The 25,525-nt window shown below is 45.2% G+C and overlaps 1 long non-coding RNA gene across 1 annotated transcript; it reads right to left on the bottom strand.

Annotated features, from left to right (window-relative positions):
• Positions 1 to 781: 781 nt before the first annotated feature.
• LOC310753674 lies at positions 782 to 21,916 on the bottom strand. The gene is made up of 3 exons (XR_014543440.1): positions 21,871 to 21,916; positions 7,817 to 7,926; positions 782 to 891 (listed from the first exon to the last, which is right to left on the bottom strand). It is a non-coding gene; the product is annotated as an uncharacterized lncRNA (long non-coding RNA).
• Between the last annotated feature and the right edge of the window lie 3,609 nt (positions 21,917 to 25,525).

Raw genomic sequence — 25,525 nt, forward strand, 5'->3', positions numbered from 1 at the left:
TGGCTTAAATGTAATTATGCAAAGGATTTAGAAAGTAAGAAATTATAGAATCATAGAAGAAGTTGGAATAGACCACGAGGGCCATTGGGTCCGGACCCCTGCCAGACAGAGAGACGCCATCGGAGCACTCCTGACATATGGTTGTCAAGCCTCTGCTTAATGACCTCCAAAGAAGGAGATCTTTCATTGATAATGTGTGGGAAGGTGAACAAAAAGATCTGTTCAGATAAAATTAGCCACCATCTGTTTTGGAGTGAATAGGGCAATAGGGCAAAAGATGAAATGTTAGTTAAGGCGCCTAGTCTAGGGCAAAAGGTTATCTGGTAATTAAGGTGCCTTGTAGAGGTTAATGGCTGTTTGCCAATTATAAATAGAAGGAAATATAGCTCTTTGTCTCCCATAAAAGGTAATAGGAAATGGGTGTATCTTTTATGATTGGTTCTAGCAAACAGCCAATAGGAATTTTAACCAGGCTGATTGGACAGAGGCAGCCAAAGGAGGAGCAAGGGGGCTGGGCTGAGGGAATATAAGTGCTGGCCATAATGGCAGGAGGCCAGGCCAGAGCTTGGTAACCATATACCACTGTGCCTCACATTTATTTGTCTGACAAATAAATTATTATTTTAATTTCTCTATTGCTGCGTTGAATATTTCATTCCAGCTAAGCGTTAACCACAAGCAGGGTGCTACAGTGCCACATAGCAGGCAACTAAAAACCCTGAATAGACGATAGCCCTGGCCAGGGCAGGTGTTACCCCTGTGAGGAAGAGGGAGCTGACGGGCTTGTGGTCGCTCCTTTTCAATTCCATGTGGCTTCGGTAGCTGAGCTGATTCACGCTGCCTCCTCTCCAGAGGATTGGCTCACACCATGCTGGCACACGGCACTTCCCACTGCAAGGAGACAGGAGAGACACCAGGACTGTTGGACTGGCTGAGGCAACACACAAGGCTCACACAGTCCAACTTTGGCTCCACACACGGCCTGTGATCTTGACCACGGTCAAGAGCTGGAGATGATGGGGCTTGGGAGTCCAACTTCTGAAGGGGCGGACCTTGCAGGTGTGCAGGCATTTTGCCTCATGGAGAGAGTTGTCAGGAAATCAAAAGCTGCCTTCTATCAGGTCAGAATGAATTTCTGACCTCCCCCAGTTTGGATTCCTACATTGCAGGGGGTTGGACTAGATGACCCTCGTGATCCCTTCCAACCCCAGAATTCATTAATTAAGTCTCCTCTGGCTGGCAGCAGCTCTCTGTGGCCCAATCCTTTTTCAGGTGGAGGTGCCTTTCAACTTGAGACTCTGCATACAAAGCATATGGCACACCACCAAATGATGATCCTTCCCCAAAGCAAGGGGCCCCGTTATTCTTGTTCAGACACTATTTTTTCAGTGATCCAACAGACCCTTTCTGGCACCTGAAATGCTGCCCAAAGGAGCCTGCCGTTTTCCGGCTTCGTCACTACATGTTCCGCCTGTCCTTTTTATTTCCCCATTACCACAGCAAGAGCAATGAAACTAGCAGGCCTAGGTGGCTTCTGACAGTTGTCAAGAACCACAAGAATATGCCAAATCATGGATGGTGAGGCTCAATGGCTACTAGCCATAATGGCCACAGAACATACTCCACCAAGAGAAGCAGTATGGCTTGGAGGAGGGGAACGTGCTGTTGCACTCAGGTCCTGTTTGTGGGCTCCCCAAGAGGCATCTCATTGGCCAATGTGAGAACAGGATGCTGGGCCAGATGGACCAATGGCCTGATCCAGCAGGGCTGCTCTCATGCTCTTATGCCCTGGCAGACTCATCTTGAGAGAGCACCAAGTCTAATTCCCAGACTTCCTTGACACAAAGAGGATTCTCATTCAGCCTGCTGCACCTTTCAAGGAACTGCAACACCGCTTATACACGCCATGAAACAGAGCATGCTGGTTATCAGGACAAATGTGGGGAAAAGGAGCCAAAACATTTCCAGAGCAGGGATGGCTTGAGGAAGACAACATATCACAGCATTTCACAACTCGCCTAGCAGCCTTTTGTGGGAATGTTCAGGGGTGCAGGAGAGGATATATTGTGAGATTATATCCTAATCCAATTTGTGTTAACAAGTTCCCAAAATATCAGCAGAGTTTATGACATTCCCCTTTTAGTTTGCAACGGTAAGGTCTGCACAGGTTCGCTAGAACCACTATAATAATTTACTCTGGTAATTTCCCCTTTTGTTCCCTCTTAAAATACAAGACACGACACAGTCTTTATAAAAATATAAAAGAGTTTACTCACGTTCTGTTCACAATATGATCCCAGAAGGCAGACAGCTTAAAAAAGGTAAAATACAGTCAGAATCTATCTTATAGGAAGATAGTACTGTCCTCTCTTGGCTGAGAGCCAAGAGGGCATGTTGCTCCTTCAAAAGATGAAGATGAGAGAGAGAGAGAGATGGCTGCCTGCCCTGTGCTTTTATCATTTACCTGCACAGGTGAGGCCACACCCACCTCTGGTCACATGCGGAGGAAGTCCGTCCCCAGAAAGTTTACCTGCTTGCTGGACAGACATCCCTCCCCATGTTCTAACATGTACACTCTAGGAATGTTGTCATTGACTGCTCCTGTGTTTACATCCCACATACCCCTTCTCAGGCAATACAACATACACAAAATATAAAGAACTTTATTCAACCACCCAGAGTCCCAGCTTGACACGTAGATTCTGGAAACTCTCTCTTGGTAGGGGTTTCGTCAGGATGTCAGCAGTCATCTCTTGGGTGCTGCAGTAGGATAGTTCCACAAGTCCATCCTGGATCATCTGGCGTATGTAGTGGTATTTAACCTCAATGTGTTTTGTTCTGGCCAGCAACTTCTCACTCTGCGTCAGCTTCAGGCAACTTTGATTGTCCTCTAGCAAGCTGACAGGTTCTTTTCTCACCAACCCAAAGTCCTTTATGAGTTGATCAAGCCAGGCGATCTCTCTGCAGGCTTCTGTTGCTGCAACGTATTCTGATTCTGTGGAAGATAATGCTACACAGCTCTGTTTATAATTGCCCCATGCAACAGGTCCATCCCCAAACATGAAAACATGACCACTTGTTGATTTATAATCAGCATTATCCCCAGCCCAATCCGCATCAGTATACCCAACCAACTTAGGGTCTCTGACGGCTGGTAACCTTAATTTACAATTCATGGTACCCTTCAAATATCGCACCACCCTCTTTACACCTGCCCAATCATGCTCAGTGGGAGAAGTCACTTTTCTGCTAAGAATCCCCACAGCATTAGCTAAGTCAGGTCTACATGTGGTAACTAAATACAAAAGTTTACCAATCGCCGACCTGTAGTCATTGTTGTCTGGCAACTGCTTCGAATCCTGCTGATTCTTCAGGAAGTCAGTAGCCATCGGTGTAGCAACTGGATGTGCGTCTTGCATCTGCATGTGCTCAATCAGCTCGTGGATCTTCTGTCTTTGGCTGAGAAGAAATGAACCGTCCTCTTCTCTTTCCACCTGGATCCCGAGGTAGTACTGGCCATCTCCTAGCTCCTTGACCTCCACCTCTTTGCTAAGGTGTTTTACTATTTGTGTATAGTCTTTCTCACTTGCTGTGGCAATAATCAGGTCATCGACAAAAGCTAAGATATATGAGAATTGTCCATTATTTGACTTACTGTACAAGCACTTGCCAGCATCGCCTTGCTTGTACCCAAGTTGCGTCAGCATTTTATGCAACTTCTGGTTCCAGGCTCTAGCAGCCTGTTTAAGTCCATAAAGTCCTTTCTGGAGTTTGCACACTAAATGTGCCTCATGTGGTTTCACAAAACCCTTGGGCTGTTTCATGTAAATTTCTTCTGAAATCTGCCCATGTAGAAAAGCGGTAGCAATGTCTATGTGTTTCACTCTCATTTTCTTGGAGGCTGCAATGCTCAAAAGCATTCTTACGCTGCTGTACCTCACCGTTGGTGCAAAAACTTCATCATAGTCTTCACCAAAACACTGTGAAAATCCTTGTGCTACAAGTCTAGCTTTGTAGCGCTGCACTTCTCCTTCTGACCCCTTCTTAACCTTGAAAACCCATTTACTGCCAATGGCCTTCTTACCAGGAGGCAGCTCAGTGAGTGTCCAGGTCTTGTTCTGATGCAGTGCATCCATCTCCTCCTGCGCGGCCTTCCTCCAGAGACTGGCTTCTGCAGCTGGCATCTCCTGTATCTCTTCCCAAGTGGAAGGTTCCTGTGGAAACGCCGACCCTGCAAAGTAGGGCAGTCGTAAGGGTGGGACACCTCTATTGGTTCTGGATGAGCGCCTGAACTCTGGTTCTGCGACTGCATCGGCTTCCTCATCCTCCTCCAACGCAGGCATGTCCCCATCTGAGTCCTCCTCTTCGTCTCTGGTGCCGCCAGGGTTCTGCTCCTCTGCGTCTTCTGCTGCGTCGCCTGTAGGGGGCGCTGTAACACTCGAAGGTAGATTAGTACTTTGTGGGGTCTCAAAAGGGAAATATGCAAATTCTTGAGTCCTTTCTGACTCATCGGAAGAATCCACAACAGTGTTCTTAGTGTCTACTTTTCCATATTCATCAACATAAACTGCATGGTATGCATTTGTCTTACCAGTTTGTAAGTCCAAAATTCTATATCCTTTGCCTCCAGAGGCGTATCCCACCAGGATACCTGCTTTTGCCCTGGAGTCAAGCTTGTGTCTGTGTTCCTTGGGCACGTGGAAGTAACACAGACTTCCAAACACACGTATGTGCGACAGATTGGGAGCTTTCCCATGCCAAAGTTCAAATGGTGTGCGCTCTGCCCCTTTGGTTGGCAGTCTATTCTGCAAATGTGGACCCATGAATGTTCCCTCACTGGGAAGGAATAGATATATTTTAATATTTCTGGATGACTTTTCAAGATTTTGTGTTGTATATTTCCTCAAAGAGAAGAGTGAAACAGTGGACAAGCTCCAGGAATACATTGCCATGGTCAAGAATAAATTCCAGAGAGCTCCAGCTGTGTTAATGAGCGACAATGGAGGTGAGTACTGCTCAAATGAAATGCAGGCTCTCCTGGCCAAGGAAGGAATTGCACACGTAAGCACAATTCCTTACACACCACAGCAGAATGCCATAGCTGAGTCAAAGTTTAGGTCCATTATGGACATGAGTAGGTGCACGCTGAAGGATGCATGTTTGCCACAGAAGCTGTGGGCCAAAGGAGTGTACACGTCGGTCTATATGTCAGTGTGCACTATATCAAGCACTTTGTTGCTTCTTTGCTCTACACAACGTGGAAATGAAGGTTTTACAGCCTTCTCAGTAATACAGCTTACACACTTTGCTGGAGCTTTGTTGCTCTGCTTTACCTGCAAACCTCTTACAAAATCTCTTTTCTGTAGATCCAGAATGACGTTGGTATCTCTATGTCCAAGCCTTCTGTGCCATAGGTCCAGATCTGCCTCATCCTTCTGGCTGGAATGTGCCACATTTGCAGACTGGTTCTCTGAAAGATCAAGCTCATATACACCATTGATTAGCTTTGCTTGAGCAACCACTTTGCCATTTTTAGTCACCTTGCATTCTCCATTTCCAAATGTGATCTGGAAACCTTTCTTGTCCAATGTGGACATGCTGATTAAATTGCAGCTCAGCTCTGGTACGTATAAAACTCTAGAGATTTTGTTCTCAATGCATTCATTGTTTATATTGCATTTCAGACTCTTGGAACCTGCACCTTTTGCTTTGACAATGTTGCCATCTGCAATTTCAATTTCAGATCCTTCTTCATCATTTATCTCATTAAAATATTCCTTCTTATATGAAAAATGCGAGCGAGCTCCTGAATCAATTATCCATTTATTACGTCTATTCTCACGATTCTGGACAGCTAAATTCCTTTCTTGCAGTAGCCATGTGCATTCACATTTTCCCTTCTTTTCCCCTTTAGGAGCTTTAGGAGCCCTGCAGTTCTTTGCAATGTGCCCTTCTTTGTTACAATTGAAACAAATCACTTTCTTAGGCATCTCTTTGGACTTTGTAAATTGCCTAGATGCATAACTGCTGTCCTTGATTTTAGCATTTCTCACTGGAGATACAGCTCTATCTCTGCATTCTTCTTTTAAATAACCAATCAAGTCTTTAAAAGTCAGACCTTGTCTATGGTCCATCAAACTTACAAAAGGGCTAAAGCGTGGTCCAAGTGATGATAACAAAAATGCTATCTTTGTATCTTCATCAAAAGCTTTGGGAGTCAGATCAATTCTTTGAATAATCTCAGTAAACTTGTTGATGTGCTCTGTGAATTCCTCTTTTGAATTCATCCTCAATCTGGTTAATTTACACACCAAGTTTCTGAAGCAGTTTATGCTAGATTCTCCATACACGCGCTCAATATCTCTTAAGATTTGAGATGCATCATCTGTACTATTTATTAATGATAGCTGTTCATCACGAAGTCCACTCAAAATTATGTGTCTAGCTTCGCTGTTCATGCATCTCCAAGCACTTATCTTGGCTAAAGCTTCCTCAGACGATCCCGTAGGTTGAGGGTCTAAAGCTTCCAAAATGTGCTTATAATCTAAACATGCTATCAAGCGCTGCTTCCAGTGTATGAAATTGTGTTCATTCAGCACAGGCATTCCTAGCTTTGCATCACTATCAAAAGCTGTTCTATCCATCTTAAAATCCAAAATTTTGAAAATTCTTCAAAATTTTAAAATCAAAATCTCAAAAATCTCAAAATACAAAACAAATTTTCACTGCCTTGGGTCACTGTGAAATCTGAGGGAAGGGGGGGGGGGGTTGCTTAATCCCCACTGCACAATGGAACAAAGGACCATGTGCTTACCAGGAAGTTAACTCAGAAAAATACTACTCAGCTCAAAATCACAATCCAATGCAATCCTTCAAAAATACACAGAAATATGCAATACTGGGGCCAATAACCCTTTGTGGGAATGTTCAGGGGTGCAGGAGAGCATATATTGTGAGATTATATCCTAATCCAATTTGTGCTAACAAGTTCCCAAAATATCAGCAGAGTTTATGACATTCCCCTTTTAGTTTGCAACGGTAAGGTCTGCACAGGTTTGCTAGAACCACTATAATAATTACTCTGGTAATTTCCCCTTTGCTCCCTCTTAAAATACAAGACACGACACAGTCTTTATAAAAGTATAATAGAGTTTACTCACGTTCTGTTCACAATATGATCCCAGAAGGCAGACACGCTTAAAAAGGTAACATACATTCAGAATCTATCTTATAGCAAGATAGTCCTATCCTCCTCTCTTGGCTGAGAGCCAAGAGGGCATCCTGCTTCTTCGAAAGATGAAGATGAGAGAGACAAGAGAGAAGAGAGAGAGAGAGAGATGGCTGCCTGCCCTGTGCTTTTATAATTTACCTGCACAGGTGAGGCCACACCCACCTCTGGTCACATGCAGAGGAAGTCCGTCCCCAGGAAGTTTACCTGCTTGCTAGACAGACATCCCTCCCCATGTTCTAACATGTACACTCTAGGAATGTTGTCATTGACTGCTCCTGTTTTTACATCCCACACCTTTGGCAACCAGGAGTTCCATGCAAGCAAAGTGAGCAGGTGAAGGAGAGCTGGATCTCTCTCTTCCTCCGTGGCTTGGTGTCCATTCTGGCTGCAGAGGAAAGGAAGTCCATCCAGCCCTCAACTCTAGCCCTCCTCCAACAGCTTGCTTAGCAGAAAGCCATTTTAAAAATATATGTTTTACTAGCCTGCTCAGGAGGATGGAAAGGCAGGACACTACTAGCATCTCAGCAGACTAGGAAAAACAAACAAGCTTACTTACAAAGGCTCAACTATCAAGCAGACGCTTACCTGGAGTCCCAGCGATCTGTTTTAGAGTCAAATTTGTACGTCGGGATGAACTTGATCTCTCCCTCTGTGAAATCAGCAAAAGCTGTCTTTTGGGTACGCTGAGTGTTTAGCTAAAGCCAAAAAAAAAAATCGCTTATCAGCAGAGAAGCAGAAGACCCCCTGTTGCCCGACAATGGAGTCTATTAACAGCCACTGTTGTGCTGGAAGACCAAGGTGAAGTACTAGTAGGTTAAAGGTAAAGGTAAAGGGACCCCTGACCATTAGGTCCAGTCGTGACCGACTCTGGGTTTGCGGCGCTCATCTCGCATTATTGGCCGAGGGAGCCGGCGTACAGCTTCCGGGTCATGTGGCCAGCATGACTAAGCCGCTTCTGGTGAACCAGAGCAGCACACAGAAACGGCGTTTACCTTCCCGCTGGAGCGGTACCTATTTATCTACTTGCACTTAGACGTGCTTTCGAACTGCTAGATTGGCAGGAGCAGGGACCGAGCAACGGGAGCTCACCCCGTCGCGGGGATTCGAACCGCCGACCTTCTGATCGTCAAGCCCTAGGCTCTGTGGTTTAATGTGGGAGTCATAAAGCCATGGCAGAGGCTTGTAATACTGCAGGGTGCCTCCTGACCTCGGTGACCAGCACTCTGTACCTGGCAGTGTATAGAATGTATTGACCTTATATGGAGTTGTGTTTCCTCTGGGCAGTGATTACCTTATATGGTGATGGGAGTAGTAAAAGCCATGACCGGATGATGTAACGTGAGACATTGGCAGACCGGCCATGCAGGCTGGGGGGAACAAAGGATAATAAAATCGGAGGAGAGTAAGAAGAAGGAGCTGCTCATCCATCCTGAAAATACTTCTGTCTCACTGTGTCTTTTTTCTATGCTAAGCACCATTTCATGATGGCTGGTCTTCCGTCAGTTTAACCCACAGCGCCACCCGCGTCCCTACTAGTAGGTTAGCCAGGTGTAAAAAAAAGGGGTATACCTGCTGAAATCCTATCTCATACACACTTATTAAAGATACAGGATGCTTGTGCATTTTTGCCCCATGTCATCTTAAATTACTTTGCTGCATCACACGACAGGAAAATCCTCTAACTCAGGAGCAGCAGACACGTGGCCCTCACAATGCTGCAGAACTACAATTCCCATCATCCCTGATTACTGGCCATGATGGCTGGAGCCAACAGGAACTGCAGCTCAGTAACATCTGGCAGACCACAGGTTAGCCATACCTACAATAGACAATGTTATATGTACCAATAATCCATACAAACTGTTAACAACCACCAGAATACACCCCAACACTAGGAGCAACTGCAAAACCACCCTTTTGCATCCTACGTTGGCTCCCAGGACGTTTCTGAGCACAATGCTGAGTGTTGGTGCCAACCTTTAAAGCCCTAAATGGCCTCAGCCCTGAAAGAGTGTCTCCATCCCCATTGTTCAGCCCAGGCATCAGGGTCCAGCACCGAGGGCCTTCTGGAGGTTTCCTCACTGTGAGAAGCGAAGTTACAGGGAACCAGGCAGAGGGCCTTCTGAGTAGTGGCACCTGCCCTGTGGGAAACCCTCTCGTCAGATGTCAAGGAGATAAGTAACTATACAGCCTTTAGGGAAGTTTTTAATGGTTTATGATGGTTTTGCATATGTTGGAAATCTGAGGCTGCCCCCCTTGCCTTCCTTGCAGCATCCTTCTCAAAGGGCTAAGGCATGACTACGCTCACAGAGCTTAAATCCACCATAAGGTGCAGCAATCAGGCCTCTGTTTCAACACAAAATACCAATGATCCTTATGCCAAGTGGGAGAAAGGTCGTCAACATGATGAACACACAAACCTTGGAGAGAAAAATGTAAAACAAAAAGCACCAGCAATTTAAGAGGCCTCATTGAGGCTGCTGCTGCACTGTGAGTTGGGGAAGGCCGCTCCCTCCTCAGGCTAATGCCACCTGGCCCAGGGGGCGGGGCCCAGACTGACTCGCCACCGCCACAGCTTAAGAGGCCTCATTGAGGCACTGGGCCCACACTCGCCACCGCTACAATTTTAAGGACACTGGTGTTGCTGCAGCAAATGTTAAAAATGTTTTTATATATTTTAAAGTGTTTTAAAGGGGTTTTTACTTTTTACTTTGTTGTACCACCGTGAACGGTGGTTTTTATTGATGTATTTTTATTTTGTTCCGTTTTATTTTGGTTTGGGGTTGGATATTGAGTGGGGTGGGGATTTGTTTTGTTTGGTACAATTGTTTTTGGTTTGATTTGTTTTTCTATTTTGTAAATGGAGGTTGGTTTGAGGCTTGGGATTGCTACCGTAGTGGGGCGAGGGAGGTATGGCGGTGGGGGCAGATGTCATAGGCGAAGGGGATCGAGATACGGATATGCTCGTACCCCTTCCAATCTGCGCCGCATCCCAAGGGACAAAGGTAGGGTGAGCAAGGATTACTCACCTCCGTCACTGGTGTTGTGCAATGCCAGGTCTATAGGCAACAAAACCGCCACCCTGCGAGATTTCTTCACCTCGCAGGGGGTCAACCTGGCTTGTGTGACGGAGACCTGGGTGCGCGAAGGGGAAACTGTTACCTTACGAGAGATGGCGCCCCCGGGTTTCTCCGTCCTCCACCAGTCGCGGACTGTGGGCCGGGGGGGAGGGGTGGCATTATTAATCCGGGAAGATTGTTCTTTCAGGGCTCTACCATCGCCATCGATCCCTGGCATTGAATGTGTTGGCCTAGTGTGGGGCTCCGAGGTGAGCTTGGCTGTCTGGCTGGTGTACCGGCCACCTAGCGCACCAGCAGCCAACCTGTCAGGCCTGCTGGAGGCGGTGGCCGGCTGGGCCTTGGAGTTCCCTAACCTATTGGTATTGGGGGACTTCAACATCCATGCTGATGCCACTCCCTCCTCACAGGCTCTGGACCTGATGTCTTCCATGGCGACACTAGGGCTCTCCCAGTTTGTTTCGGGCCCCACACATCAAGCAGTCCACACGCTGGATTTGATCTTTGGCGTAGGTATAGATGTGATCATGTCTCCTTCGATGAAGGTGCCATGGTCTGATCACTACGCTCTGAAAGCCAGGATTGATTTTCCACCCCCACCCTGCTTAGGTGGCGAGCCAATTTGGGCTCGCCCACAGAGGCTGATGGACCCTGATAGATACCGTCAGGCCTTGCAGGACCTTGCTCCCCCTGGCGACTCATTGACTGAGCTTGTTGAGGGCTGGAATATCCAGCTCCTAGCAGCCATCGATGAGATCGCACCTAGGCGCCCTCTGCGACCCCGCAGAAACCGGGCTCCCTGGTTTACCGAGGAGCTTCGGAAAATGAAGCGGGACCTCAGACGGCTAGAGCGAGTATGGCGGGGTGCCCGTGACGGAGCCTCAAGAACATCTTATAGGGTTTTTATGAAAACCTACGAGATGGCAGTGAAGGCCGCTAAGAAGTCCTACTTCTCGGCCTCCATTGCCTCCGCTAGCTCTTGCCCGGCGCAATTATTTAGCATAATTAGGTCTTTAACGTCCCTTGAAGGACAGCCAAATTTAAATAACAATTTGATACACAGCTGTGAGGCATTTGCGAGCTTTTTTGCGGAGAAGGTCCTGTTGCTCCGCCATGACCTCCCTGCCAATTTGGATACAATAAAGGAACTGGAGGCCCCTCGACTGTCCTCAGGTCCAGTATTGGACCACTTTGACCGGATATCCCCAGCCGATGTGGACAGACTCCTCCGAGCTGGAAAGCCCACCACCTGTCCTCTTGACCCGTGCCCGTCTTGGCTGATTAGAGTGTGTCCAGACGAGGTGCGGGCCCCCCTGGGTGATATCATCAATTTGTCCCTTGGCACCGGGATATTCCCAGGGGAACTGAAGGAGGCAGTGGTGCGCCTGCTCTTAAAGAAAACATCATTAGATCCCTTAGATCTATCCAATTACCGCCCGGTTTCGAATCTTCCATTCCTGGGTAAGGTGATTGAGAGAGCGGTTGCTGAACAGCTTGGTGGGTTTCTGGATGAAACATCGGCTCTCGATCCATTCCATTTTTATTTTTTTTAAATGATATTTATTAGAATTTTCAAAATGTGGCTTCCTTCCGGTTAGCGCCAGCGCTTAATGGCGGATCTCACCCGGAGCTCCGGGAGAGATCTGCTTCGTGGGTTCGGGTCCTGTCAGCTACGGCGAAGCGGGGACCCTCAAAAATCACAGGCGTGTTGCCTGTGAACCGGAGACTCGGCGGGCACCTTTGCGCCCCCCCCGACGCTGTGAAATAGCCTTTTTAAAGGCTGCGGAGCAGCGGAGGGGTTTTGGAGCGGTGCTGAGAGTCGTCTTCACCCAGCCTGCGAAGCGAAGCCGCGTCGCCATTAGCGGAGAGCGCTGATTTCTTCCGGTGAAATTGGATTAAAAGGACAACTATCCGTGAGTAGGATTGACCGCTAAAATATAAATTGGACTCTAAAAGCAAAGAAATTGGGCACCGAGACGGACAAGCACTAAAAAGGAAGTCTGCTTTCCGTTCTGTAGCAAGATCAAAGCGAAAGGCACTCTAGCTGTAACTGCTTGAGAGGAAATTTGTGGGAATTAAGAAATCCACCACCAAAGCAAAGAACTCCCTCCCCGAAGGCAGGAGGGGGGGGAAGAAGATTTTAAAGTGTTTCCCTGCCAGTTTAAAAGAATTGAATTAAGTACCGCTGCTCTTTTACCTGGGATCGGACTGCCGGAGAAAAGGAACCGGCTAAGGACTGTTGCTATAAGAAGGCTAAAAAGTATCTTTAATTGACTTTGGCTACTTCCAACTTGAAACATTGATTTTGTTGCATTGCAAAGTTACTTACAGGACATTATTGATTGGGATCCCCTTGAAAGAGAAAAGAAAAATTGGAAGGGACTAGGAAACTTTTGTTATTTTTTTTTGAAGAGTGTGGGATTATTTTGAGAAGTAAAGAATTGACTCTACGCCCTCTAGAGGACTTACAAATTGTTTCAGCAACAAGTGGAGTTTAAAATCTGAGAACTTTTGTTTGATAGCTCAAAAGTGTGGGAATGACCTTGACTAAAAGACTTTGTTATGGCAGATGGTAAAGAGAAAGGGGATTTACAAGAAACAACCTTGAGATCTGGCAGACAATACAAAATTGACCCCTCCATGCAAAGAAGGGCTTCTGTAATAGGAGCCTCTGGAACTACAGTTGTTGCAAAGTCAAAAGTGAAAGCAATGTCTACAGAAGAATCATTTGCTAAGGTACTGGAGAAGATAAATGACTCTTTGGAGGAATTAAAAAAGCAAGGCGCAGAGACTAAACTACAAGTTGCTGAAACTAAAGTACAAGTTGCAGAAACAAATAAAAAAATTGAAGAAATCTCTGGGAAAATTGACTTAAATACAAAAAGTATAACTGACCTTGGGAACAAAGTGAACTCAAATGCAGAAGCAATTGGGAAATTATTGGAAGATTCATCTACAACACGAAAGATAGCCGAGGAAGCTAAGGAAATTGCAACTGCTGCGGAGGAAAAATTTCCACCAGTTTACAAGAAACAGGATGAGTATGAGTTGGCACTCTCTATGCAGGATATGCAACGTAAGGAGAGGAATTTAAGGATTAGACTTGTGCCGGAAAAGGAAGGAGACAACTTGGTGGACTATTTGACAAAAGAATTTTCTGATTTTTGGAAGCAGGAGTTGGAGAAAGAAGATTTTAAGATAGAAAGTGCATTTAGATTGGGAACAAGGCAGAAGAAGAATCGACCCAGAGATTGTCTTATAACTCTAAGATCAAAGGAGGAGCGAGATAAAATACTGAACCTGCATTACCAAACAACCCTTCGAATTGAAGATTTTTATATTGAGATCTTTAAAGACATCCCTAAGAGTATCTTGGATGCAAGAGGACATTATAAGGACCTGGTGATATTGCTGAAAAGGAACTACATACCATTCAGGTGGGAGTTTCCCCAAGGCTTGTCTTTTAAATACAAGGGGAAGAAGAGAAGAATAAAGACTGTGAGTGATAAAGACAAGTTCCTGGGAGAACACGAAGAAGACCTACAGAAAGAGACATTTCCAGGACAAGGGCATCCGTCACTGGACACGAACACGGTACCACCGACAGACGAGGAACAAAAACAGGGAGCTGTAGGAGGAAGGAGTAAATAATCCCATCATGGCTCTGCAACTTCTAACCTGGAATTGTAACAGTTTGAACATTCCCAGGAAGAGAAAAAATATATTTCATGCTTTAAAGAAAGACCAACTGGACTTGATTTGTCTACAAGAGACTCATGTGACAACAGCACATAGAAAATTATTAATAAATAAAAGACTGGGACAGGAATTTATATCCTCAGACAGAGTAAAAAAGAGAGGAGTGGTGATCTATGCAAAAGAAAAGTTGCAACCGAAACAAATTTTTAAAGATGATCAAGGAAGATATTTGGCAATTGAAATTCAATCCCAAGGAGAGAAGTATTTGATAGTGGGAATCTACGCACCAAATGAAGGGAAAGCTGAATTCTTTAAGAAGTTGCATGAAATCTTGATGGACCATATGGATTACAACTTAATTTTGATGGGAGATATGAATGGAGTAGTTTCAACAAATATGGACAAAGCACAAAGACAGGTAATAACAAAAGATGGAAGACTACCAAAGACTTTTTTTGAAATGACTGACAATATGGACTTGATTGATATTTGGAGAACAAAACATCCATTAGAAAGAGAGGGAACCTTCTTTTCTGAAGCCAAAATGACATGGACAAGGATTGACCAAATTTGGGTGACTAGCAGTATGGCGCCGAACATAAAAAAAGTAGAAATCTGCCCAAAAACTTTCTCCGACCATAATGCTGTAAAGATGGTGATGAGGCAAACAACAACTGGTTCCTTCAGATGGAGAATGAATGACACCTTATTCAGAGATGAGGAGATCTGCAAGAAGGCCCAAAAAACTTTGAAAGACTATTTTGAAATCAACTTAAGGTCTAAAGTAGAAAAAAGAATAGTATGGGACGCAAGCAAAGCCGTGATGAGAGGGTTTTTGATTCAGCAAAATACTTTAAAGAAAAGAAAGCAAAATGAGAAGAAGGAGAGAATTTTGGAAAAGATAAAAGAAGGGGAAAAACAATTAAGATCAAAGCCAAAATCCCAAGAGATTTTAAGAGAAATTAAATTTCATCAAACACAATATATGGAACTGATGAATCAAGAATTAGAGTGGAAAATTAAACAAATGAGACAAAAGACCTTTGAATCTGCTGATAAATGTGGCAAGTTACTGGCTTGGCAAATAAAGAAGAGACAAAAACTCAACACGGTAACAAATATAGAAGTGGAAGGAAAAAACATAAGCAACCCAGTGGAAATTAGGAATTGTTTTCAGAACTACTTTAGACAACTTTACACACAAGGGCCGCAGAAAGAAATGGACATACAACAGTTCCTCGAGGAAAATGGGCTGAAAAAGGTTTCGCAAGAAAGTAAGACAATACTGAACCAGGAGATATCAGCACAAGAAATAGAAGATGCCATTCAAGGCATGACGCTGGGCAAATCCCCCGGACCGGATGGACTGACTTCCAAATATTACAAAGTTTTGAAGGAAGGGTTGATACAACCTCTGAAGGAAGTCTGCAATGAGATTATGGAGGGGAAAAGGGCACCTGATACGTGGAGAGAGGCCTACATTACACTTATACCAAAGACAGAGACTGAAAAGACCCAACTTAAAAACTACCGACCCATCTCGTTATTGAATGTGGATTACAAAATCTTTGCTGACATTTTAGCAAAGAGACTGAAAAGAGTTTTGATGGAGGAGATTCACGGGGACCAAGCGGGCTTTCTCCCAAAAAGGCATTTGTCGGATAACGTAAGGAATATAATTGACATTTTGGAAAAGCTGGAAGTGAATATAAACACTAAGGCTGTTTTGATATTTGTGGATGCCGAGAAAGCCTTTGATAACATTTCTTGGAGTTTTATGTTGAAGAACCTCCGGGGGATGGGGGTAGGCCAAGGGTTTGAGAATGGTATAGGTGCAATATACTCTGAACAGAAGGCGAAACTAATTGTAAATAATGTGGTTACAGAAGAGTTCAAGATTGAAAAAGGGACACGTCAGGGGTGCCCTATCTCCCCACTACTTTTTATATCGGTCCTGGAGGTTTTGCTTAATATGATTAGGAGGGACCAGTTGGTTAAAGGGATTCAGGTCGGAGCTAAACAATATAAACTAAGAGCATTTGCAGATGATTTAGTACTTACATTGCAAGAGCCAGAAGCTAGCACGAAAAGAGTTTTGGAAATAATTCAAGAGTTTGGTCAAATGGCAGGATTTAAATTGAATAAGTCAAAGACAAAGGTTTTGGAGAAAAATTTGACACAGATAGAAAAAGAAAGGTTTCAGAACGAGACAGGGTTGACTGTGGTTAAAAAAGTGAAATATTTGGGTATAAATATGACAGCTAAAAATGTGAATTTGTTTAAAGATAATTATGAAAAAACTTGGAGAGAAGTGAAAAAAGATTTGGAGATTTGGTCCAACTTAAAGCTTTCCTTGTTAGGCCGTATTGCAGTTATAAAAATGAATGTATTGCCAAGAATGTTGTTTTTGTTCCAAGCATTGCAAATAATTGATAAAATGGATTGTTTCAAGAAGTGGCAAAAAGACATATCTAAATTTGTCTGGCAGGGCAAAAAGCCCAGAATTAAATTTAAGATATTAACGGATTCAAAGGAAAGAGGGGGGTTTGCCCTGCCAGACTTTAAATTGTACTATGAAGCGGCAGCTTTCTGCTGGCTGAAAGAATGGCTGCTTCTTGAAAACACAGACATTTTGGATTTGGAAGGTTTTAACAATATTTTTGGGTGGCATGCATATTTGTGGTATGACAAGGTTAAAGCACATAAAAGTTTTAAAAATCATATTGTCAGAAAAGCACTATTAAATGTCTGGGTTAGATATAAAGACTTGCTGGAAAATAAAACTCCAAGGTGGCTGTCGCCAATGGAAGCTAAGGCAGTTAAAAAGTTAAATATGGAGTCCAAGTGGCCAAGATACTGGGAAATTTTGGAAAAGGAAGGGGACAAACTGAGATTGCAGAGTTTTGAGAAATTAAAAGGGAAGGTGAGAGACTGGTTGCACTATCACCAAATAAATGAAGCGTTTAAACTGGACAGTAAAATTGGCTTCCAGGTGGAAAAATCAAAATTGGAGACAGAACTGTTAGAACCCAGTACTAAGAATTTGTCAAAAATGTACAATTTGCTGCTGAAATGGAATACACAAGATGAAACGGTTAAATCGGCCATGATTAAATGGGCTCAGGACATTGGTCATAATATTTTGTTTGCTGATTGGGAAAAGTTGTGGACCACCGGGATGAAATTTACGGCATGTAATGCCTTAAGAGAAAACATTATGAAAATGATATATAGGTGGTACATAACCCCAGTCAAGCTTGCAAAGATTTACCATTTGCCTGACAATAAATGTTGGAAATGTAAAGAAACTGAAGGTACATTTTTTCATCTTTGGTGGACTTGCCCGAAGATTAAGGTATTCTGGGAAATGATCTATAATGAACTTAAAAAGGTATTTAAATATACTTTCCCCAAGAAACCAGAGGCCTTTCTCTTGGGTATTGTCGGCCAAGGGGTGTTAAAGACGGATATAACTTTCTTTATGTATGCTACAACAGCAGCTAGAATACTCATTGCGAAGTACTGGAAGACGCAAGAGCTACCCACACTGGAAGAATGGCAGATGAAGGTGATAGACTACATGGGTTTGGCAGAAATGACGAGCAGAATCCGAAACCAGGGAAGAGAAGCAGCGCAAGAAGAATGGAAAAAATTTAAAGACTATTTAAAGAAATATTACAAAATTAATGAAAGTTAGAATGATGCTGGACTGGAAAGTAAATGGTTACTATTAGCTATGGTTAAGACAAGGAGAATAAGGAAGACTAGTCTAAATTTAAATTAAAATAAGGGAAGATTTGCTGAACAATCGATAAGAATTTGGAATACAGAAAAGGGAGGCATGAGGAAGTCGGGGAAGAAAGGTATAAGAAATTAGGATATGAAATGATACATGTTTTTTGTTCTGGTTTTGTCTTTGTATGTTTATGTATGTTGTGTTTATATGGAAAAAATAAAAATATTATAAAAAAAAAAGAATTTTCAAAATGTTACAAAATAAAATATAGACAAAAACAAATGCAAATTCAAACCAAAAAAAGAGAGAAAAAAATACAACAATACATCACAAACAATTAAAAACATTTAAAAAACAAATTCATTATTTCCAAATCCTCAACTGTCATTACCTTCTTTCTTAGACCTCCTCCTCCTCCCTTTCTTTGTATCCTAGTTGTTAATTATCCCAGCAAATCCTTTCCATATTTCATAATATTCTGTCATTACATTACCCTAATCTGTTTTAATCTTATCTTTCTATAATAAGATAAATCTTAAAGCTTAAAACTTAAATCTTGTCCTTACCAGCTTCTCATAACCATAACATTCTTTCATAATTCTTTAAACATTTTTGCTAAAGCCAAGTAATTTCATTCCAACATTTTCCTAATGTTCATCAATTTTATAAAACAGTTCTAATGGTAGAGAAAAAAAAATACAAACAAGTCCAATCTTCATCCAACGTCCCTTCCTCCTGGTTCCGGGTTTTGTCAGTCCTTATTATCACGTCGATCTAGCTCATTAACCTGGCAACCCTATATACGAGGCCCTCAAGTCTCTTCCATGCCCCTTCCGCAGCTCTTCTTCATATTTGTAGCTGTATTTTCCCTTGTCTCCTGCTCGTGGTAGCTCCAGCTTGGCAATATTTTTAACCCTTCTCGACAGATCAGCCCCTTTTCCATATTCAAGACTAAATTCCATTTGGTATTTAACAGCATGTTTCAAAAACCCTCCAAGATTAGGAGCCCCCACAATCCCAAACATCTCACGGCCCATTGCCACATTTGAAAAGTCCAGACATTTCAGCATAGGGGGGGTCAATCCAGCCCGCCATTTCCAAACCAAACCAAACTTTTTCTTTCCAAATGTGGCTTTTTCCAAGTTCATTTGTCAAGTCCGAAAGTTCATATTCCTATTGGGCCTGTTCTGTCAAGACACACTCCTGATTTAATTCCTGAGTGGGCTCCACATATTTTCCCACTGCCTGTTCAAAGTTTCCCACTGCCTGTTCCAAATTTCTAGCCGAGGTCGCCATCCAATTCACCTTTTCGTGTAATTGTTCCAGTAGGGCATTTGTTTTATAAAAGACACACAACAAAGTTTCTGAATACATTGTCCTGCAAGGTCAGATGTCTGTTCCCACGATTGTAATCTATAATAGCTGCCGACTCCCTGGAGTTGGTTACAGTTTCACAGTCTCCCTCTAGGGGGAAAACTTCTATTTGTTCTTGCAACAGAGTTTCCCCTTTTAAGATACTTTGTCAATATTTATTCCTTTCAAAAGCGAAGAGGAACATTGGAATCACTATGTTTCTCTTCTTTTCGCTATCTGTCAAAAACACTTATTTCTGGTCAGTGAGCTTCAAACGTCGGTCCTGACACCCCCGCTCCAGTATCAGGACGGAGGGAAGTTACTTTACTTTAAATTCACTTTAAAAAGTCTAAAAATGATCCTCCCCCTTCTCCTGCTGTCAAAGGGGGGTTCCACAATTATAAATGATGAAATCCAGTCCTTTAGAGACGATTTTCTTAGCTCTAGTTTATATTGTCTTTGCTTTATTCTATTTACAAAAGAACGGAAGGCTGACTTCCTGTTTAGACCTTCCCGTTCCGTACCAAATTAAAGTAGGTATTTTAAAATCCAATTCTTTCCTGCTCGCTATTCCTTATTTGATGTCCAGTTGTTCAAAATCTAAGTACTCACGGGTGCTTATTTTAAAGTCCAGATTGTCCCAGGAAAAAGGCAGCGCTCTCCGGCAACGGCTATGCGGCTTCGCTCCACGGAAATAGCCGTTGACTCTCAGCACCGCGTCACTTCCCCCTCTTCACTTTGGAGCCCGTTAGTGGGTTCCTTAGCGAGTTGGGGGGGGCGCTAAAGGTGTCCACCGAGTCCCATGTTCACAGGCTTCATCCGCCTGTGATTTTTGAAAGGGTCCCCGCTTCACCGTAGCGGAGAAGACCCGTTTCCCGCAGAGCTCTTCCCTCCAGTTCAGAGGGAGTCCGCCATTGCCGGTGGCGCCACCCCGGAAGTCCCCGATCCATTCCAGTCCGGCTTCCGCGCTGGTCATGGGACCGAGACGGCTCTGGTCGCCCTAACAGATGATCTCCGCAGGCAGCTGGATCAAGGCGGGTCAGGGCTGCTGATTCTTCTAGACCTGTCAGCAGCCTTAGACATGGTTGATCACGAACTCCTGGACCACCGCCTTGCCGACATGGGGATCCAGGGCACAGTCCTTCAATGGCTGTGCTCGTTTCTCTCTGGTCGGGGACAGAGGGTGGTGCTTGGGGGGGAATTGTCATCGCGCCACTCCTTGGTGTGTGGAGTGCCTCAGGGTGCGATTCTCTCCCCGATGCTTTTTAACATCTTTATGCGCCCCCTCGCCCAGCTTGTCCGGAGTTTTGGGCGGGGTTGCCATCAGTATGCTGATGACACCCAACTCTATCTGTTGATGGATGGCCATCCTGACTCGGACCCAGACACACTGACCAGATGTCTGGAAGCTGTGGCTGGATGGTTACGTGGGAGCCGGTTGAAGTTAAATCCTTCGAAGACAGAGGTCCTCTGGCTGGGACGGGGCGATATGGGATTGAGGGGGCAACTTCCAATTAGTGCCAGCATCGTCCGTTAAGAGTTTGGGTGTAATCTTCGATACCTCCCTCTCTATGGAGGTGCAGATTACAGCTATAACAAAGGAGGCATTTTTTCATCTCCGCCAAGCTAAGCAGTTGGCTCCTTATCTCTCTCGCCCTGACCTAGCCACTGTGATCCACACGACGGTCACCTCCAGACTGGATTATTGTAACTCGCTCTACGTGGGGCTGCCCTTGAGACTGACCCAGAAACTCCAGCGGGTGCAGAATGCCGCGGCGAGACTCCTTATGCGGTCTTCGCTGCAAGATCATATTCATCCGGTACTATACCAGCTGCACTGGCTCCCGGTGGAGTACAGGATCAGGTTTAAGGTGCTGGTTTTAACCTTTAAAGCCCTATACGGCCTAGGACCCTCGTACCTACGGGACCGCCTCTCCTGGTATGTCCCACAGAGAAATTTACGGTCTGCAAATAAAAACATCCTGAAGATCCCAGGCCACAGAGAGGTTAGGCTGGCCTCAACTAGAGCCAGGGCTTTCTCGGCCGTGGCTCCAATCTGGTGGAATGCTCTGTCATAAGAGACTAGGGCCCTGCGGGACCTGACATCTTTCCGCAGGGCCTGCAAGACAGAGCTGTTCCACCAGGCCTTTGGTCAGGGCGCAGCCTGACCCCCTCTGGCAATCTGCACAGAATTTTGCTTAATGGTTGCCATCAATTTGATTTTAATTAATTTTATAACGAATGTTTTTAGAATGTTGGATTATTTTCATCGTTGTTAGCCGCCCTGAGCCCAGCTTCGGTTGGGGAGGGTGGGATATACATAAAAATTTATTATTATTATTATTAATGGAAGTATCTGCTGATAAGAACATGTGAGCAACGCAGATTTTCCAGACAGATGCAAAACCTAGAGCAGGAAACCTTAGACCTTTAGATATTGCTGGACAGCAGCTCTGCTGGGGCTGATGGGAGTCCAACAATATCTGGAGCGTGTGCTGAGCTAGGAAAGCCCTCTAACTGGGAAACTGCAGAGCAGTCCTACTTATTCCAAGGCAACCCTCCAACTTAATTGGGACTTGCTTCTAATTCAGGTTGCACAAACCTGCAACCTTAAAAAGCATTTGTAGAAGTCGCAGTCATCCTATGTTATAGCTACACTTTGCTCCTAACTGCCTGAAAGTGGTTTCTCTAGCCTAGGCTGGGGTATCCCAGACAAAGGAAATAAACAGGGCAAAATCCTAAACCACCACATATAACACAAAGATGTCTCTCACCTGGTCGTAGGTCAGAAGTCTCTGAAGCTCATTTTTAGTGATCAGATGACAATGCTGGAAAAAAACAAAGCAACCACAGCTACAGGCTAGCTCACGGGGTTGGGGGGCGGGGGGCAGCCTGCTGCCACTTCCTGCAATATGTAGTAAGACGGATAACTAGGATTGGGCAGTATGATCATATTAGGCTAGTGCTCTGTGAACTAGACTGGCTCTTGAACTGCTTCCAGGCCCAATTCAGAGCATCCCATTTGGCCTTTCAAGTGTTTCAAGGTTTGGGAAAAGGGTACCAGAAGAAGGCCCACTTATTTTTGCACTGCTTCTCTACTGACTAGAATCTTTAGCAGGGGCAGCCCTTTCCCAGGGAACTCCTGCTCTTTCAAGTATGGCAGGGCCTTTTCAGTCATGGCACCTGACCTTTCAAAATAATCTCCCAAAGAGGTTCGCCTGGCCCCTGCTTTGATGTCCTTTCAGCAAAGACTTTTAGAATTTCCCCTGGTTCTTGAATTCATGGGCAGGGCGCTTGTGGACCTCCAAACCCTGCTGTAGTACACAGGAACATAGGAAGCTACCTTATATTGAGGCAGACCATTGACCCATCAAGCTCAGGACGGATTACATGGACTGGCAGCAGCTTTCAGGCAGAGATCATGCCCAGCCCGATCTGCAGACACTGGTGACTGAGCCGGGAACCTTCTCCATGCAAAATGGCCGCTCTGCTTTCGCGTTACTGTCCTTAACAAACTGCAACTCCCACCCCGATCACTGGAGAAGTTGCCCACATTTGCTATAATCTAATGTAATACATCTCTGCCACTCGGTTTATCTTGCTCTCTACTGGCTGCTCTAGTAGAAACCTTAGTGGTGCAGCTGCAGCAGCAGGGATCGCCGACACTGCACCCTCCTGGTGTTGCTGAAGTGGAACTCTCATGAGCCCCAGTCAGCAAGGCCAATTCTTAGCAATTATGGGAATTTTGGTCTATCAACATTTGGAGAGCACTATGCTGCCTGCCATAAAGAAGGCTGATCACCGAAGAATTGATGTTTTTGAATTCTGGTGCTGGAGGAGACTCTTGAGAGTCCCATGGACTGCAAGAAGATCAAACCTCTCCATTCTGAAGGAAATCAGCCCTGAGTGCTCACTGGAAGGACAGATCCTGAAGCTGAGACTCCAGTACTTTGGCCACCTCAAGAGAAGAGAAGACTCCCTGGAAAAGACTCTGATGTTGGGAAAGATGGAGGGCACAAGGAGAAGGGGACGACAGAGGATGAGATGGTGGGACAGTGTTCTCGAAGCTACCAGCATGAGTTTGACCAAACTGCGGGAGGCAGTGGAAGACAGGAGGGCCTGGCGTGCTCTGGTCCAGGGGGTCATGAAGAGGCGGACACGACTAAACGACTAAACAACAACAAATGCTGCCTACCCTGAGCTACACACAGGCAGGAAAGTTACAGAAACATGACTCAGTTTGCTTCTCCAGATAGCGGAGACCAACAAGTTACATCAGCCAAGGCTCTCTCCCTCCAAGCCCTCGAAACGCACTCGTGTTTCATGATTGTCAGCTGCGGCAGACCCTGGTCAGGGGGCAGGAAGTTCATCTGGGCACAGATATCCTTGTAATCCTCGTTTCGGCGCCCAAAGTCTTCCACGTGGGCAGCAAGGTGGGAATTGACCATGCCGAAGCTGGTATTGTTGCAGACAAGCCTCACGGCCACACACCCCTTGTTACCCTGCAGGGGCGGAGCAAAGATGGCTGTTAGTGAGCAAGCAGGAAAGAGGGGGAAACTGGTTGGCAGAGATTAGAAAAACAGATAGACAGACAGAAAGATCGACGTAGGGAATTCCGCTGTCAGGGTCTACTCCCCATCTTCCCCATGATGCCTGTGCCCACTGTCTCCCTCATCACTTCCTTGATGCGGCTGAGCTGGTCCTTCCTGACAAAGATGAGCACCAGCTGCACCTAAAAGATGCAAGGTACTGGGATGTCTACCAGCTCTGTTCATTGCTTGCTGTCCTGGGCTGGCTGGATGCAGATAGGAGTGGCAGGTGGCACCAACTGGGGATCCCCCAAGGGAAGAAGGCTCAGAGCCAGGGAACTGGTGGGGGGTCGTCCGAGGGAGAAGAGGGAGCAGACTGTGAGCAAGAGGAGGTGTTGGAAACTGAAGAGGCAGGAGGGCAGGAAGATTCTGTGGCAAACAGCAGTCCAGAATCCGAGGCAGAAGTGGAGGCTGGAGGCGGGGGTCAAGAGGCAGAGATCAGGCAGGCTGCTGAAGAAGCCAGGGGGTCTCCCCATCCTGCTGCGATCAGCTCCCCTCCCTGCTGGTCTCCCAGGACACAGAGAAATTAAGAGGAGGGAGCAAAGACAGGCAAGGTGTCAGAGTCTCAGGTTGCTTGGGAAGGACCAGGGGGAGGAGGAGACTTCAGAGAGTGGTGGGAGGGTAGCAACCTTCAGCCTTCACAACTACCTCACTGGGGCAAGACCTATTGGGAAAGGTTTCTGTGATCACGAGGCCTGCACGGTTTGGGTTTCTTTGAATAAAGAATGTTGGCTTCTTTTGAATAAAACATCACTGACACCTGGTGTTTTTTCTTGCTGACCTCCTCCTCCTCCTCCTCCTCACTCCAGCTCCTGACAGCTGTCTGGCTGCTGAAGAAATGGGTGGGGTTGGACTTACTTTCTTGTACTTGGATTTGGAACGCAAAGCCTTTTCCACAGCTGTCAGCCACTCTTGCTCCTTTGTCGAGTCCAAGTAGAAGAAAGCCTCTGTGCTCAGGTCCAGCTCCTGGAACCGAATGCCCAAGTGCCAAAGAGAAGGATGTGGAACTGCAGGAATAGGACTCCAATCGGAACAGACGTGCTGGTTAAATATGCAAAGACAACCGGAGTGTGCAAGGGCAGGCAAGATCAGGACCAAGAACAAACAAGTAATACCAGCCACTTCTTCCTCAGCTTAGCTATTCTGGGCCCCAAAGGAGCTTTGCTAATGAAAGAAAAAAAGCTTTTTCCTTGTATTTTTTAAGATGTGTCAGCCAGCCTGATATTTAAGCACTATCCCAGTAGCCACAGGCAACCAGAAATTCTTTGAAGGCAAGTGAGTTGGTTGATCTCTCCCTTCTTCCTTCACCTGGCAACCTGGTTTCCAGGCTGGCTTTCCGGGAGCAGAAAACCACCTCTCAGATCTGCTGTGCCAAGCTTGTTTGCTAGAAGATTACCCCGTAACACCCTTGTCCTCTTTGCAAACCTCCTAAATGGCTAGCCTTCTGTGTTTCCATGCTGGCCATGAAGGAATGGGCATTCCCCACTCTGAAAACAGCACAGAAATACAGCCTGTCTAGTAAAGGGGTAAAAAGAGCAAGCTAAACAGCCTCTGTAAAACAGTAGGATCTGAAGCTGCTAACCACATACTGATAAACATATCATAAAAGCAGACATGAAAAACAAATGGCCACTGGGTACTACTAACGGTACGAGGAAATAACCAAAGCAAAAACTTTGTTTGAAGTAGTAAGCTTAGCACTATAAGGATGACCCACACGAAGTGTTGGGGGGGGGTCACACCTCCCTGTCCTCCAGCACAGCTTTTAGGAGGAGTTCCAAAGGTTTTGCTTCAGTTTTGGATTAACTGCATCTTGTCACAATGTCTGAAGCTGCACAAA

The sequence above is a fragment of the Podarcis filfolensis genome, assembly GCF_964270895.1.
Source record: "Podarcis filfolensis genome assembly, chromosome: W".
NCBI lineage: Eukaryota > Metazoa > Chordata > Lepidosauria > Squamata > Lacertidae > Podarcis > Podarcis filfolensis.